The sequence below is a fragment of the Chiloscyllium plagiosum genome, unplaced genomic scaffold, assembly GCF_037043375.1.
Source record: "Chiloscyllium plagiosum isolate Xiang-an unplaced genomic scaffold, Cpla_swu_hap1 HiC_scaffold_4, whole genome shotgun sequence".
In the NCBI taxonomy this organism is placed as follows: Eukaryota; Metazoa; Chordata; class Chondrichthyes; order Orectolobiformes; family Hemiscylliidae; genus Chiloscyllium; species Chiloscyllium plagiosum.
The window spans coordinates 26,571,133-26,589,161 of NW_028270142.1; the positions used below are offsets into that span (position 1 = coordinate 26,571,133).

The 18,029-nt window shown below is 40.1% G+C and overlaps 1 long non-coding RNA gene across 1 annotated transcript; it reads left to right on the forward strand.

The window, feature by feature from the left end:
• The first annotated feature begins 295 nt into the window (after positions 1 to 295).
• Positions 296 to 12,427, forward strand: LOC122549595 (uncharacterized). The gene is made up of 3 exons (XR_006311601.2): positions 296 to 572; positions 1,991 to 2,095; positions 12,277 to 12,427. It is a non-coding gene; the product is annotated as an uncharacterized LOC122549595 (long non-coding RNA).
• The last annotated feature ends 5,602 nt before the right edge of the window (positions 12,428 to 18,029 follow it).

The window sequence follows — 18,029 nt, forward strand, 5'->3', positions numbered from 1 at the left end:
TGCAAACATAAGGGGTGTCACTTACTGATATATATGTGCACTACTGACTGCCTGATGTGACAGCTGTCTTCTGGAAAGATCCAACAATATGACAGATGCATACTGTGATAATCTTCTTTTCCAATAATCTCATCTAAATATTACGTACCAGTCATGTGCAGCAAATGCTCTGAGACAGCCTATCTTGAAAATACAAGGTAGGATTAGGACAGCTCTGTTTTGATACATTGAAGTCCATGTAAAGGGTTCTATAAAGCAGAGTTAATAATGGAAGGGCAAATATCTTCAGCCTTAATGTACTTGCATGTTTTGACCCTTTATAAATCTCCATTCTTCATCTCAGTTGTGGAACACATTCAGAATCCCAGAAAGAATATTCATTTTTGTTCAGATTGCAGCATCAAAACTACCAGTAAAGAATAACTGTTGATGGGAAAAGAACAAAACTTCAGAAGTGCAGGACTAGCCAGCAGAACAGTACTGAGAAAATGCTACACTGCTAGAGGTGATATTGTTCTGTCAAGTCTTACTCAAAAGGGTTTTCTCCCTTGAGTGTGCCAAGCATAATAAAGGTAAGAACATTAGTCAATACTTTAAAATATTAGACACCACCCAACTAGTAAGATGGCTGCCACATATCAAATGGCCTTTGTCATTGGATTGTAGGTAGTTTTGTGTCTCTGGTAAATAACTAGCTGAATATTGATAGAGGTGAATGTAACTCAGAGCTAACTGTGAATTCACACATCATTAATTTTAGGACGGGCCAACACAAGCAGACTATGGAGTTTCTGGACTCCTGACTCCATGTTTCATTCTGGGTAAAAGGGATGATTAAAACTCAATGGGTACTATTAGCTTCCCACTATATCATAATGTCCTTCCCCATTCAACTGAGTGGACCTTAGAAGTGTTAACCCACAATACAGAATGTGGAATCATGATTAATACAAAATCTGATATTGATTTTGAGATTGTGAAAAGTGACATGGTGATGTAGTGATTGGAACCTGGTGGTTCTCACTGACTATGAAGAGAGTATCTTATATTTTTCACTGCCACACATTGTCCAGTACAGAAGTATCTGATCATTGATTGGGGTTGTTAACCTGGGCCAATAAGGAAGCCCTGGCTGTCCAATATAAACAAAGGATATTAATTTTCACAGTTCAGGGACTGGCTCCGAGTGGCTGGTAACAGCCAGTGTACTGTGCACAAGTAAATAAAGAGTTACCTGGTAGTAGGATACCAGCCTCTGTGCAATTATTTCAGTAGGACAGCCATTTTAAATCTGTTTTACATTGAGAACCATCAGTCATCAATTAGTTTGAGAAGTAGAACCTGAAACTAGCTGCAAGTCAGAAAGCAACCAATATACTTAATACCTTCCTGTTTCTAAGTTCATTTATTAATTAGCCTCATAGACATTTGCAACAAGAAATCTAACAACCCATTGGGAACCCTTCACTTTACATGACCCTCACTTCAAGTTTAAGTCATCAAAACCATTCAAGAAAACATAGGCCAGCCATAAATGAGACCATTTATTTGAAAATAGAGACTGAGTTAATGCATCCCAGAAAAGACCATCAGTTTTATCGTGTGTGTGTGTGTGTGTGAGAGAGGGAGAGAGAGAGAGACTGAATGCATGATGTTGTATTAATTTGGAGTAAGTGTAAGAGAATAAATAATCACTAGTTTTAAACTCATGAAAGCTTGAAGCTGAATTATTTAATTGGAATACATACATGAAGAATAAGGAAAGGACAGATCTCTTGCCATACAAAATGTATCTATCTCAGGCAGTAATAGAATACATATGTTCTGACAATGATCAGTGAAAGCAAAAGATCCCAAATATCTGAGGAAGATCAAGGGGCCACATTCCTTCACTCAATCAACACAATGAACATATATTATCAAGTCTTTTATTTGCTATTGAGATGTTACGGCACATAAAGTGTCTGTTTTGTTTCTCTGAATCATTTAGATAACTCTACTTCATTGGCTATGGAGTACTTTGGACTTTCTACAATGAAAGCAGCATTGCAAAGTGTGAGTTAGTACTGTGCGAAGATATCAATAAGATATGAGGGTGAGTATGTATGTGATGAAACTTCCAAGTTGAAAAATGTGAAACAAAATACTTTGTGAATCAGGAAATGAGAGGAAGCATAAGCAGCAAGATTCTTAACAGAAGAACACAAAGATTGAGTGGTCCGGATATAAAATGTGTAAAAGTTGAAGAGCACTTCTCGAATATTAAAAAAAAACAATGGTAAAAGAAGTGATTTTGCACTTGCACTTGTGATTCAAGTATCATATGCAGTTCTGTCAGAATATCATATCATACAAAAAGTGCAAAGATTCACCCAAAAAATACAAAGAATAAGAAATTATTATTGTGAAAAGAAACTATTTTATTTCCAGTAGAACAAATAAAGTTAAAGGCAGATCTTAGAGAAAAACTTCTTAGTGGTAAATAGTGAAAGAACATTTCCACTGGTTAGCAAATCTTTAATAACCAGATTTGATCAGGCACAGACAGGTGATTGCCATTGAGACAAAGAATATGAGGTTACTTTCTACCTTCACTGATGTTGGAGTGGATGACTGCCTGTTGTAGATCTGATTGGGCTTAATTTCCATTGTTTGTTGCCAAAGGTAACCAGGACCCTCAATGGCATTATTAAAAAGAGAGTTTGATAAGGGGCAAAATAAAAAAAAGGGAATGGCCAAGCACATAACATTGGAATAGATAGTATTAGCAGAAGAACTCACACCAGCATAGACTCAATGGGCTGAGAAATCTCTTTCTGCCTTCTTTTCGTAGAGGTGAATGCCTCTGAGAATATTTTGTATGTCATGTGTACAATGGTTTTGCTTCTAACATAATTACAAGAATGTTATCTCAGCAAAAGTGCTTTAGTATCCCCTTTGGATATAAATCTAGAACAGCTTAAAGGTATAGTTGAGATCCAGACTCTCTCAAAGGATGGCTATGTATCATAAGTTGTTTTTAGAATTATTTACAATACTTTATTTTGGATTTTATCTCCTGATCATTATCACTTTTATTCCCTTAGTCCATTGTAACAAAATGCTCCAGCTGTTGATTTTTTTTAGTTTTTGAAATGTTTTGACAAGTCTTCAGTAGCCCCCTGGCATCCTATGTAAACACAATCGATCACCAATATTATTTCTCTACATCTAACCAACAAAATAAAATCTGAATCAGAGTTAGGCACTGCTATTGCATTTTCCACATGTATACTATGTGCAGCTTGCAGCAGAATAATTTGTTCTTTACTGGAAGAACTATCAAATGAAGAGCTTGTACAATACTGACTTACCAGTGCCAGCTTCTCCCCTGGGTCCGGACTTTAATATTAAGACCTTGAGCTGATAATGTGGGATAATTGCTTGTGGCTGCTTAATATCTACATCTGAAATATTTCCCGTTTTAGCTGAGATGTGAAAGTGTTTAAATATTTGAATAATACCTCAATTTAAATAGTGGAGTAAATAACATAAGACAATCATGCTAAACCTTGACATTATCTTCTTCAGAAATGAACAAAGTCCCTGAATTATGGTTGTCTTGAAGAATATAAGAAATTATTACCTTTCAATAGATAATTTAAAATGCTCTTACTAATTGAAATAGGTTAGAAATAGATCTTAATTCAATTAGTGTAAACTGGATGAAGAGAAAGGAAGTAGGGTACAGCACAAAGTAGGCAAGGTTATTTTTAAACCATAATGTAGATTTGATATGAGGTGAATTGGCCATGCTAAATTGGCCTGTGGTGGCCAGCGATGTGTAGGTAAGGAGGATTAGCTATGGAAAATGAAAGGTTATAGGATAGGTGAATGGGTCTGGGTGGGATGCTCTTCAGAGGGTTGGTCTGGACTCAATGGATGAATAGCCTACTTCCACACTATAGGTATTCTCTGATTCTATGTCACACAGACAGATGCTGCATCCCTGCCTCTGAGCTGAAACCTTATGAGTTACAAACCCATTCCAGGAGTAATTGCTCAACGTCACACAGCCAAGCAGGTCAAAAATCATTCAGCTGGTTCTTTTAGTTTGAAAAGAGTGAGGACTGCAGATGCTGGAGATCAGAGGCAAGAGTGTGGTGCTGCCAAAAGCACAGCAGGTCAGGCGGCATCCATGGAGCAGGCGAATCGATGTTTCGGGCAAAAGCCCCTTCTTGACGAAGAGCTTTTGCCCGAAACATCGATTCTTTCGCTCCTCGGATGCTGCCTGACCTGCTGTGCTTTTCCAGCACCACACTCTTGACTCTGACTCTTTCAGTGTGCCCATTGCAGGCAGAGAGCAGAACAGATTCCCTGTCAATTATTTACTGACAATGTGCCTTGGTAGCAAATAGTGTATGGCAAAAATCCCTGTTAAAAAAAGCACGAGGAGGTCAACATCTAACACTGGCTAAACATAGCTGCGGAGGTAGAACTCCATAATTATACAGTAGAGATTGAACTATTTATATTGACTTTTATAAACGGAGATCTTGATGTGCAATGGTAGCATTGATACTTCTAAGACAAGATCTGAATTTCAGACAAACAGGTCAATTATCAATGCACAAGTGCCTCCAACCTGTGCCAGTATCAGGCATAAGAGGAGGAGCGATTCCCTGTCTGCTGTGCGACAGAAAAAAAGTTGGCATCATTTTCTGTAGTTCCACTCTACAACAAGCATGTAATGTTGCATGTTGCCATAGCAACTCAGTGTCCCTCAGTGAGCTGTAACACGCCATCATCATCACTTTATAGCTACATAAAGTATTCTTCATTTCCATTGCATTCATAATACAAGACTTTTTCTTGATTTCAAAGAAGACTGTGCAATATTACAACCAAATTAACTCTTGTTCTTGCTTGGAATTTGAACATCACATAAAATTTTATTGCCTGAGCATGTTCAATCAATGTACATATTCACATTGTCTTTTAAATTTGCAGTGAAAAGAGAATGTATAAAGTCATGAAATAGGATACAAGTTGCATAACATCCAGGACATTAAATTCTAATACTTTATAAATTTCTGTGAAGTTTATTGTATATATTTCATTTTGAATGAGATATACCTGAGAAACAAATTTCATCCCTTTGGCACAAAGGTTACTGAGAACATTTATCCCAGAAATAATTGTTCAAAGCTACATTAAGAGAATAACCTATTTTGTAATAAATATGCATCACCAAACAATTTGATTGACTGCTAGTTATTTACTTGAGCACTTGTACAACAAGTTCTGCTGAACATATAGAGTAAATGAGCATAATGGCATGTATGAAGAAGTAATTGCTTTGTGAATATTAGGGAAAACAACACTCCAGGTGCATATGGAAAGAAGCAAATATTTACAAAACATTCCTTAAAGTCATTAGGGTGTCTGTTGTCTTCTCAATCTTCTAATTAATTGAGCTTGTCTTGTTCATTTAACCTGGTCTTCTGAAACACTTCCTTACATTAAGACATTACAAAGATCTGTGGATGCTGGAAATCTGAAACAAAAACAGAAATTGCTGGAGAAACTCAGCAGGTCTGGCAGCATCCATGGAGACAAAACAGAGTTAACATTTCCAGTCCAGCAACCATCCTTCAGAACTGATAGAATCTAAGAAGAAGTATTATTTATGCTGTAACAGGGTGTGGTGTGGGGCAAAGGAATGAGCAGATAGGTGGATATTGTTTTCTGGGGATTCAGCTGCTTGCATTTGTTTTATAGTTTAATAATATCTTTGTTTATACATGTTAATATTTAAATAAATATAACCAGGAAACCTATGAGTAACTGAACCTAAAGGGATTTTCAAATGAAACATTAGCTCATCATACATCAAAGGAATTCAGGGAAATTGATTCTTAAAAGGATCTTTCAATATGGTCTGTCATCCCAATTATGTATAGTCTAATTTGAACAGATCTTTGTGACCTCCTACCTTCTCAACTATCCAATTTATTAAACTTGTGTCCATACAACATCCACATCAATATATAACTTATTAAACGGTACAGGAGGAGTAGGGGAAACAAAAGAATTCTGCCATATATACTCGAGTAATAGTCAAATTTATTGGCTGCTTTTTAAGGTTAAATTTATGGGGTCGACTGTTACATGAATACTACTTTTGAGGGGCTGTAATTCATGCTGGTTAAAATTCATAACCGTATCATTAGCAGAAGCCCAACTGATCTCTAAACAAATAAGGGGGATAAAAAAAGATTTGTGGTAATTCTGAAATCCTGAAGCAGAACACAGCAGCCATTGAACTGGAAGACTACAAGGGGAGAAGAACAACCAGCAAACTGGAAAGCTGGACTCAGCACAAAATGGCCAGGACACTGACTCATAAACGTTGATCTGTTATGTATAAAGAACTAAGGTCTATATTTACACGAGATATATGGAAAAGTCCAGATTATTTGGCCAAAAGTAGGGGGTTGACTTTTTCATAAGATCGACTATTACTCGAGTATACCTGGTAGTTAAAAGTTTAAATTTTTATTTCCTGAACATCTTTTTGGTAAACACATAGGTGAGAATTTTCCCAGGCCGTGATCAACATGAACTATCAGGTGAGAGGTCACGCAAATGTAAGTCAGAGTGGATACTGTTGTGATTGGAATGAGGTCAGCCAGATGGATCTCATAGAAAATGAGTTCCCTGATTGGGGCTGTTAACCTGATCCAATCAGGGAGCCTTGGCTGACAGATGTAAGCAGGAGGATCAGAGGTCCTGTCCACCAGGGTCAGTTTCATGGACTTTGCAAAAGTAAAGGCTGATGGGGGATATTGGCCTTTGTGGAGTTATTTCAGGTACCTAGTGAATCCAAATCACTGCTTGTTCTTCCAGACTGCAATCTTGATCACTGTGCATCAACATAGGCAACCACACATCTAGGAACATTGGCATCTGGCATATACTGCATCATCTGGTTACAATTCTGGTCCACCTGCGGTATGGCTCTACACTTTGGAGTGCACTGGCACTTTTTATTGCAATGCTGCTACTAAGACACTTCACCCACTGGGACATGCACACAGCTCATCGAATGGACAAAGGAGCTCTCTTTGTGCACAACCACTGTGTGTGTACTTGGATGTCTTGTCTCATCTTTTTGCACTTTGCCCCCTCAGCCAGATCGAAAGGGCTTGCAGTACGTCTGTCTTGCCCTGATGTTCAATGAGGGCAGAAAGCCAGGCAGCTTTTTGAGGTTGTCCACATTAAGGACGCAGGGCAGGTGGGGAAGGTCATGTGGTAACAATTTATTGACTCCGTCAGATCTCAATGTCACACCTACAGCATGTGCAAGCAGCCGATGCTGCAAAAACATGGCATGTGCATCAGTGAAATGACTAGGTCTCAACGTCAGAGGGGAGTGGTTGGCACTCAAGCCTGGGGAGCCTCTATTCATCATGGAAACCCAAGTCAGCCATTATACAGTCACCGAAGGGACAGTTCATGGTTAGGTTCCTCAGCTTGCAGGAGGTGAGGAGGTGAATGTTAGGGATCCTGTCACCCATCTTGGTCCTTTCTGCCTTGCAATGTTTTTTTTTTCAACTGGAATTAGACAAAGAGAGGAGTTGAATAAGGTGAAAGTGACCAACAAAGCTGTTCGTGCTCATGTAGCCAGTAAAAAGATACTAGTGAGTGAACAGGTAGAGCAAAGACTATCCAGAGTTCATGGTTTGGGGAGATTGGGTGACAGCAAATGAGGGAAGATGTTGCCTGACCTTGGCAGGAGGAGGGGTGCTCTCACAAAGATAAAGTTCGCGTAGCATGGACCAAGATGGTAGCACCTTCCAAGGCAGTGTGGCAAAAGTTAATGATTGTCCAGCGGCAGGACTGTGCATGTCTCTACGTTGTTGAGACTGCACTGCCCTAGATGGCAACCTTGGTCCAGGCTGGCAGTATCTAGTGTCATTAATTTATCTGCCAGTGTTGGGGGAGATGGATGGACCTCCTCTACACCATTCTGTTCAAAAGGACTTCCAGGTCACTGTCCACGAATGAAGTGCTAATTATCCCTTCTCTGCCATACACATAGCAAATGGCACAAACCATGGAGGACAGCCACAAACTGACAACACCTGACTGATTATACTCATGCCTTTTTAAAGGCAGTGCAAGAACCAGGACATCCCATGACGTCCCAGCAGTAGCAACTACTTCTGGCTATGGGAGAATCGTGGCATTGGACACGATGGATATCATAGGGACCTGGTAGTTAATTAATGAGGTCAGTTTGGGATGAGCCCGTGAGAAAATACATTGGACACCGCAGAGAAAAACCCTCCATGGAACTCGACAAAAATTACACTTTGCCAAAATATCATAAGATTCAGTCCATCGTCCTAAGATTCTAAAGAAAGCCTAAATAATTCTAAAGCTACAAAATAAATTGAGAGAAGAAAACCAACATTAAACTGACCCAATCTCACTGAATAAGTATCTGTTGTATATAAATAATAAATAAACAGTAAGTAATTACCAATTAATTTCAAATCAAACTAATTCATCAGCTAATTAATACTAATCCTCAAGTGAATCAATTAGTTCTAGATATAAATTGCTGCTAATTAATAAATAAAGATCTAAGATTGCAGAATAAGCAATGTGTAGCACAATGTGGGAGGTGGTTATCAGCAAGAGTATTTTAGATTACCACATTTGCAGCAAATTCTTCTGGTTTGAGAGATTCTTAGCTAGAGCCTTTGAGCAAGAGTGCAAATTAGATTCACTCCAATGGATGGGTGAAGGAGAAGAACTTTTTGATAGTTATTTTTTCCAGAATGTGTTACACCTCCGAGGAATGATGTGAAGGTGCTGGTGTTGGACAACGTTAAAAATCACACAACACCAGGTTATAGTCCAACAGGTTTGTTTGGAAATACAAGCTTTCTGAGTGCTGCTCCTTTGTCAGGTAGCTAGCTGTTGGACTATAACCTGGTGTTGTGTGATTTTTAACTTTGACCTCCAAGGAAAGCAGAGGTACATGGATTGAAGAGTGTGACTGTTAGATTGCAGGCAATCAAGTAGAGAAAAAGAGTAGGAGGGTCCACAAACATTTACTTTTTCTCTGTTATGCTGACTATGTAGGCAGCCAAAAAGCTAACAATGTTGCCACCAAATAGGAGTCAATGCCAGATGTGGGAGAGGGAACTGCAGAAAAAAAAATGTTAAAGTCATTTTGGATTTGATCATTATTGAGGTAGATCATGTCCTCTGCAGTTGCAACTGAGAGACCAGTGGAGTGTACTGTCTTTTTGGTGCATAGGTAAAGATAATTTGGAACAATAGAAAAAACTAAGAAAAGAGAGAGCACACAAAAAGAATTAAGGCACGTTAAGTGTGTGAGCAAGAATATGGCAAATGCAATATCATATGAATGAGTTTTGTGATATGGACTGAGGAAGGAGATCTTCAGAGTATTTCTTAAGTGGTGAGAAATACAATATAAAAGCCAAAGCAACCCAGCTTTGATTTGAGAGCTAGTACGAAGGTGCAATAAAGAATTTGGAAGACATTCGGAAGCCTTTCATTCGGTAATGTGAGTATAGGAGTGACAAAATCTTGCTTTCATTGTATAGAATATTGGTAAGACTGCATCTGGAGTCTTGTGCACAGCCCTTGTCCCTTGTCTAAGGAAGGATATCTTTTCACAGAGCGATTGCAACAGAAGTTCTCTGGACTGATTCCTGTAATGGTGGGACACCCTGAGGTTAGAGATTGAGAAAATGGGCCTGTATTCTCTGGAGTTTTGAAGAGTGAGCTGCAATCTCACAGAAAGTTCCAAAACGTTTGAAAGACTAGACAGGTTGAATCCAGAAAAAAAATGTTTCTCCTGAGAATCTTTGGAATTCTCCACCCGAGGGAATTGTGGAAGATCAGTTATTAAGTAAGTTCGAAACAAAGACTGATAGATTTAAAGTTCCTAATGATATCAAGGGATTTGGGGATAATGTTGAGATATGATGTTGAAGTAGATTGTCAGCAATGATCTAGGCTGACTGGCCTACCCCTGTTCCTACATTCCCATGTTCATTGGGAATATGGAAATACGAGGGAAGAAGTTTAAAAGAAAGCAACGGGAAAGGATAAAATCAAATGATTACAGAAAACAAAAATAGAAAGTAAATTATTCTATCAAAAGCTAAACCAAGATAGGGATAGAGCTATAAAGGAAAACACATGATAACCTCAAAAGGTTTGACAGCATAGATGTCAAGAAGGTGTTTCCACTTGTGATGAGACATCAGCTATAAACATAAATATAAATAAGTAACATAGATAAAAATAAAAAATTGTTCCAGCTTTGCGTGAAGGCTATTCCTTTCCACATTGCCCGTTAAAGCCTTATCCTCGGTGTTTCCTTGGCAATTTTTTGTCAGTGGTGGTTTGCCATTACCTTCCTTTCTCAGTGGCAGGGGGTCAGGAGAGAGGTCACAAGTCTACTTCAAGAATATAACCCATGCTGTTTGCTATGATTCCAGAATACATGCTAGCCATCAAGCTAACAGGGCTTACTAGCTCCCATAATCCCTAATAAATCTATAATCATTAAATACATCACTAATAAAGCAAATTCAGAAGAATCATTTTTATCTAGATAATGGCCAAAACATGCAACTCACTACCACAAAGAGTAGTTGAAATGACTTGAATAGATGTAATTAAGAAAATGTTTCATATCAGGAAAGAGAGAAAACAATGGAAGGAAATGTTGAATGAACGATGATTTATTGTCACCAGTACTCTGTAATGAACAACACGTAAAATACAGTGAAAGGCTCTGACTGTCACCTCAGTCTGGTCCATTCGAATACTTCAAGAATAAAAAGACAAAGCTGAAAGAAAGTCCATCTTTGCTCCATTGCCTACAACCATGAGCCCAAGCCCTGAGCCAGCCAACCAACGACTCCTAAACTGGTGGGAGGGGCCTGTCAACAGGCCAGCGATGCTGGGTCCCATGCTGGACCTATACTTGTCCTGCAACAAGGAGCTCCCAACTCCGCTGCCACTGCTGCCTCACTGACAACCAAGAGTCCCTGCTCCAGGCCCACCACAACCATGAGATGTTGACACTGCTATGCCATTAGCCAGGAGACCCTGGTCCAGGCCTACCACATTCAAGAGTGCCAACTCTGCTACTAGGCCAGACCACCGCTTCACCAAGAGTCCTGCTCCGGCTGCTCCCTTCCATGATTTCAGTCCCTCTGCTGTCACTGACAGAAAGAAGATGAAGAAAGAGAAAAAGAAACAGAAAGTCAGCAAAAATGTTAAGGAAAGAAGGGAGGAAGTAGCCACCTGAGTGGGCAGGCCCAGGAGCCCAACCACTGCCTACCTTGTTGGCACCGCCACCTTGGATGCATTGATGGGTTTAGATGAATAAAGGAGGCTTGTGTAGATAATACACATCAGTTTGGACAATCTGTCTATAATATAATTGTGTTGTAACTCATGGTCAGTATGTCAGCGTACCTTATTGAGAGGTATATTCAAGATTTTATCACTTTATTGGAGTATATGACCTGAGGGTATACAGATGTCATATTCCATCTCAGCTCAGATCACGTGCAGCATGAAAGTCTACTGGAAGCATGCTCCTCTACTGTAACTAGTAGCTTAATATTATCGAGACACTTTGGTGACTGAGGAATGCTATATTTGTATAAAATAATTAGTTGTACTAAATATCTGTTTATGCTTCAATACTACAGTATTCACATCCATATTTTAATGTTACAGGTGATAATATAAGCAATGCCACGTAAAACACCCCTTTGGCAGCACATTCACATCAATGAAAGCCACATCATGCAACTATGCGGTCTGACATTCGTGCACATCACCTTTGAAAAATAATAATAAATAAAAACAAGAAGTGTTGGAGAAAGTGTTGGCAGTGCCTATGAAAAGAGAAACAGAGTTACTGTTTAGAGTCTAGTACTGAAAGGGGCTAGAAAATGAGCATTTTTATCAGGTTGTTAGAGGGGAAAGAGGAGTGAGTGCACACATTTTCTGCTTTTCACACCTTCATTTACACACATTTTACATCTTTAGCACTCCTTTACCACTGATGGCACTCCCTTGGTCTTTATTTAATGCATCCTCATAATCTGTTCCACTTGCTTCTCCTCTTCTCCTGTCAATGGCATAAAAACAATCATTTTCCCTTTCAGTTTTGAAGAAGTGTCATACTAGTCTTGAAATATTAACTCAGTTTTTCTGTCTTTACAGATGCTGCCAAGGCTGTTGAGTTTCATAGAACATAGAAAAGTACAGCACAGAACAGGCCCTTCGGCTCACAATATTGTGTTGAGGATTATTCCTAAACTAAAATAAAATAACCTAAGCTACACACTCCTCAATTCACTGCTGTCCATGTGCATGTCCAGCAGTCACTTAAATGTCCTTAATGACTTTGCTTCCTCACCCACCGCTGGCGATACATTCCATGCATTCACAACTCTCTGAATAAAGAACCTACCTCTGACGTCTCTTCTATACCTTCCTCCTAATATCTTAAAATGATGACCCCTTGTGCCAGTCAATCCTGCCCTGGGGTAAAGTCTTTGGCTATTGATTATACCTCAGTCAGGTCACCTCTCTTCCTCCTTCTCTCCAGAGAGAAAAATCCGAGCTTAGTCAACCTCTCTTTGTAAGACAAGCCCTCCAGTCCAGGCAGCATCTTGGTAAACCTTCTTTGCACCCTCTCCAAAGCCTATCTTTCCTATAATAAGGCGACCAGAACTGGACACAATATCCCAAGTGTGGTCTCACCGGAGTCTTGTAGAGCTGCAGCAAAACCTTGCGGCTCTTAAACTTGATCCCGCTGTTAATGAAAGTCAAAACACCATATGCTTTTTTAACAACCTTATTCACTTGAGTGGCAATTTTGAGGGATCTATGCACTTGAACACCAAGATACCTCTGATCTTCTACACTGCCAAGAATCCTGTCTTTAATCCTATATTCAGCATTCAAGTTCAACCTTCCAAAATGCATCACTTCGCATTTATCCAGGTTGAACTCCATCTGCCATTTCTCAGCCCAGCTCTGCATCCTGTCTATGTCACTTTGCAGTCTGCAATAACCCTCGATACTGTCAACAGCACCTCCAACCTTTGTGTCATTGGCAAATTTACTAAGCCACCCCTTAACCTCCTCATCCAAGTCATTTATAAAAACTACAAAGAGCAGAGGCCCAAGAACATGGGCGGCACGGCGGCACAGTGGTTAACACTGCTGCCTCACAGCGCCAGAGACCCAGGTTCAATTCCCGCCTCAGGCGACTCACTGTGTGGAGTTTGCACATTCTCTGCGTGGGTTTCCTCCGGGTGCTCCAGTTTCCTCGCACAATCCAAAAATGTGCAGGTTATGTAAATTGGCCATGCTAAATTGCCCGTAGTGTTAGGTGAAGGGATAAATGGAGGGGAATAGGTCTGGGTGGGTTATGCTTCGGCGGGTTGGTGTGAACTTGTTGGGCTGAAGGGCCTGTTTCCACACTGTAAGTAATCTAATCTAATCTAAACAGAGCCCTGGGGCACACCACTCACCACTGACCTGCAGGCAGAATACTTTCCATCCACAACCACTCTCTGCCTTCTGTCAGCCAACCAATTCTGAATCCAAACAGCCAAATCTCCTTGTATCCCATACCTCCTGACTTTTTGAATGAGACTACCATGGGGAACCTTATCAAATGCCTCGGTGAAGTCCATATACACTACATCCACTGCTCGACCTGCTTCAACCTATCTCATCACCTCCTCAAAGAACTCAATAAGATTTGTGAGGCACAACCTCCCTCTCACAAAGCCTTGCTGACTGCCTTTAATCACACTATGCTATGCCAAATAGTCATAAGTCCTATACCTTAGAATTCTTTCCAAAACCTTGCTAACCACAGATGTAAGACTGACTGATCTATAATTGCCGGGGATTTCCCTATTGCCCTTCTTGAAAAGAGGAACAACATTCTCCTCCCTCCAATCCTCCGGTACGACTCCCGTGGAGAGTTAGGAAGCAAAGATCTTCGCCGGTGGCTTAGCAACCTCCTTTCTCGCTTCCCGAAACAACCTAGGATAAATCTGGTCTGGCCCTGGGTACTTATCAATCTTAATGTTTGCCAAAATTTCCAGCACACATATTTCTTTACTTTTCTAGCTTGCAGCATCCTGAAAGTTTTATTTAATTTATCTTTTGATGGTTTTCTGGAACTGTAATGTCATTTTTAACTGTCTCCAGCTAGGTCAATTTTATACCAATCTGTTCAGAGTAAAGGCTTTAGTTTTCAGTTATCTTGCCAAATGAGAAAGACATGACTGACACTACCATGTACAATGAGACAATGTACAATGAGACAATGTACAATGAGATAATGTATAATGAGACAATGTACAGAGACAATGTACAATATACACTGTATCTAACTAATTAATTAAAATTGAATAAATGATATTAAATTATACATTGTAAATAAATAAGCCAAGTTATTAAGCCAATAAATATTGCAACTTCTATTTTTTATTGTTCTGATTATACTAAATTTTAATTTATGACAAACAGTTAGTAAGGCACTTTTTCTGTTTGCTACTGAAGAAAATATCTTTTGCAGACATTGAATTGTAAAGCACATTGAAGAAACAACAATTTTTGGAAAAATGGATAAAGCTGGTAATTGGGCACTGGGATTATGACATACACTTTATTTGTGCCCAGACCTACCAATACAGACGGTATCCAGGCTTTATACCCCCGATAATTTAAATAATAATAGCATGCAGTGCCAGTGGTTGGACATTGCCACATGGGTCCCAAGCAAGGTGTATTTTGACTGTAGAAAATGCTAAGATTAGTTAAAAATAAGAAGAAAAGGAGCTGAAACAGTGCAATGCTCCACAAAGTGCTCCAAAGGTGCTCCAATGCTGTATTTGTGGCCTTAGTGCAGGAGATGGATTGATGAAGAGATTTCCTCTTCCCATAGGCTGTCAGACAGACAACCGAACAGATCTGCAGAAGGCAGTTTCAGCAGATCGTCATTCCTGTCTAACTCTGATGATTTGAATGCTGTAAGAAATTCAATCACCTCACACATTTGGTGAAGGCAGTGTATGATTTAAGTCATGTTTTATTGGGAAGTGAGACTATACACGGGGGTGTAAGTGTCCTTGTTTGATCAATGGAAGTAAACAGACAGGTCAAGCAATTAGGAAGGAAAATGTTATGTTAGCTTTCATTGCAAAAGGATTTGAGTTCAGAAGTAGGAATGCCGGACTGCAGTTACTCAGGGCCTCCGTGAGACTAGACCTGGGGTATTGTGTGCAGTTTTTTTCTCCTACCTAAGAAAAAGTATACTTGTTTTAGAGGGACGGCAACAAATGTTCACTCGACTGATGGCAGGATTGTTGCATGAGAAGAAATTGGTTTGACTGGGACTGTATTCACCAGAGGATAGAAGGTTGAGAGGAGATCTGATTGAAGCATATAAAATTCTAAATGAAGTAGATTGGCTAGATGCCTGGAGCATGTTTGTCCTGGCTGGGGAGTCTAGAACTAGTGGTAATGGTCTCAGGATGTATGGTACATCATTTAGGACTGAGATGAGGAAACATTCCTTCACTCAGAAGATGGCCAACCAGTGGAGTTCTCTATCACAGAAGGCTGGATTACTCAGTCTAATCAAGGAAGAGTCTGGTCTTTTATTTCAATATTAAAGGCAACTAATCCATGGCAAGAAAGTGAAAATATGGTGTTGAGATTAAGAATCAACCATAATCACGCTGAATGGCAGAGCAGGCTCAAAGGGCCAAATGGCTCACTCCAACTCAGACTTTCTGTATTCATATGAATGGACCTTCACATGCTATCAGCTAACAAATGAATGATTAGCCCATTAGACAATACTGTTCCAACCACCACACTTCCTTTTCTCACTCACCAACAATAGCCATTAACCTTAACTCAGCTTACATTTTGGTACAGTTAGAGGCCTCTGATAGACATGCATATAACAATATTTGCTGCATTGGCTAGCCTGCTATTGAAGGCCACTGTCAATGGCATCCAACTCCAACTTAACATAGGACTTGAAACAAAGTTTGGCATCTATCCTTTTGATTGTGGAAGTTGTGTCCAACTCCATGTGAGCATTTGTGGACCTGATTATGATGTAGCAAATGGTCACCAATGTCTCATCATCCCTTAAAACACTAGCAAAAGACACTCAACATTTGAGTGTTGCAGGGAAACTGAAATCTGAGATAGTTGCCATCCAAGCCCAGTTTGGTGTCATTTAGTCTCATCTGACCACCATAGTAGCTACAAATCCCAACAATGACTTGTCTGTAGAATATGTTTAATGTTATAAAACATCCCAAGATGCTTCACAAACATGTTATATAATAAATCTTGACACTGAGTCACATAAGGCAATGTTAGATCAGATTACCAAAAGCTTGCACAAAGACATAGGTTTTAAGGAATATCTGCAAGTATGAAAGTGAGGTTGAAGTATAGAGAGATTTATTCCAAAGTTTGCGACAATGGCACCTGAAAGCAGCCTAACCAGTGGTGCAGAAATGAAAATCAGGGATGCATAGAGGCTAGAATTCAAGAAGCGCTGATACTTTGGAATTTGTGGAGCTAAAGGCAACTGCAGAAATACGAAGGGGTTAGGACCATTGTGGAATTTCAAAACATGGCTGAGAATGTTCAAATCAAGATGTTGCTTGACAGAACCAATGTAATTCAACGACAATCAGAGTAACAGGCCTCGGTCCGCATGTTGTCAAAGGCAGCCATGTTTTGGATGTGCTTCGGTTTACAGAGGTTACAATGTGGAAGGCCAGGCAGGAGCCATTCCTGATGAAGGGCTTATGCCTGAAACATCAAATCTCCTGCTCCTCAGATGCTACCTGACCTGCTGTGTTTTTCCAGGGCCACCCTCTCAACTCTGATCTCCAGCATCTGCAATCCTCACTTTCTTCCAGGCAGGAGTGTGTTGGAAAAGTCAAATTTTCATGCAGTAGTGGCACAGATGAAGGTTTCAGCAGCAGATGCGCTGCGATAAGGAGGAAGTCAAGCAAAATGGCACAAATATGCAGTCAGAAGTTCATCTTGAGATCAAATATAACACCAAGGTTGCAAACAGACTGATAGAATCTCCAACTGTCACAGGGGCAGGGATGAAATTAGCAGCTAGGGAATGCAGTCTGGAACAAATGGCTTTAGCATTCTCAATATTTATAAGCTATCTGGTTCTCACAGCTCGTCAGCACTCTGAGCTTCAGCAGAGTAATAGCTTTCTTGCTGAAAACCATGGCTGTTTTTGTATAAACAAGCTGTTCTCTCACAGGATAGCAGTGTTCATGCTCCCAGAATTACAACTCTGTCTGTGCTTTTGCTGTTGCCTCGCTGCCAGCCTGTTGCCACCATGCAAAGGTGATGTTCATGGAATCCCTGTAAGCCATTCGGCCCATCAAGTCTACACTGCCCCTCCGAAGAGCATACTACCTAGTCCCACCCTATCCCTGTAATTTCCTATGGCTAATCCACCCAACCTACATATCGCTGGGCATGATGGGTAATTTAGCATGGTCTTCCCACCTAACCTGCACATCTGTGGGAGGAAACCATAGCACCCAAAGGTAATCCACACAGACCGTGGCAGGGACATCCAGGTTCAACACAGCTAGTCACCTGAGGGCAGAATTGAACAAGGGTTCCTGTCGCAGTTAGGCAGCAGTGCTAACCACTGAGCTACTGAGCCGCCGTGTTGTTTAAAACTGTGCTTTCTCAGTCTGGAGCTGCTGAGAATGTCCCACAAATCATCTGCTGCCTCTATCACTGAAAAGCAGCTTCTGCCTGCCATATTGCTGGGGTAACACAGGGTAGGAACACTAGTCAGGGGAAAGGCACCTGACAGATTGACAATAATGGATGCACAAGGGTGATGAGTTGCCTTTTCAATGTAATCTTGAATTTATTTT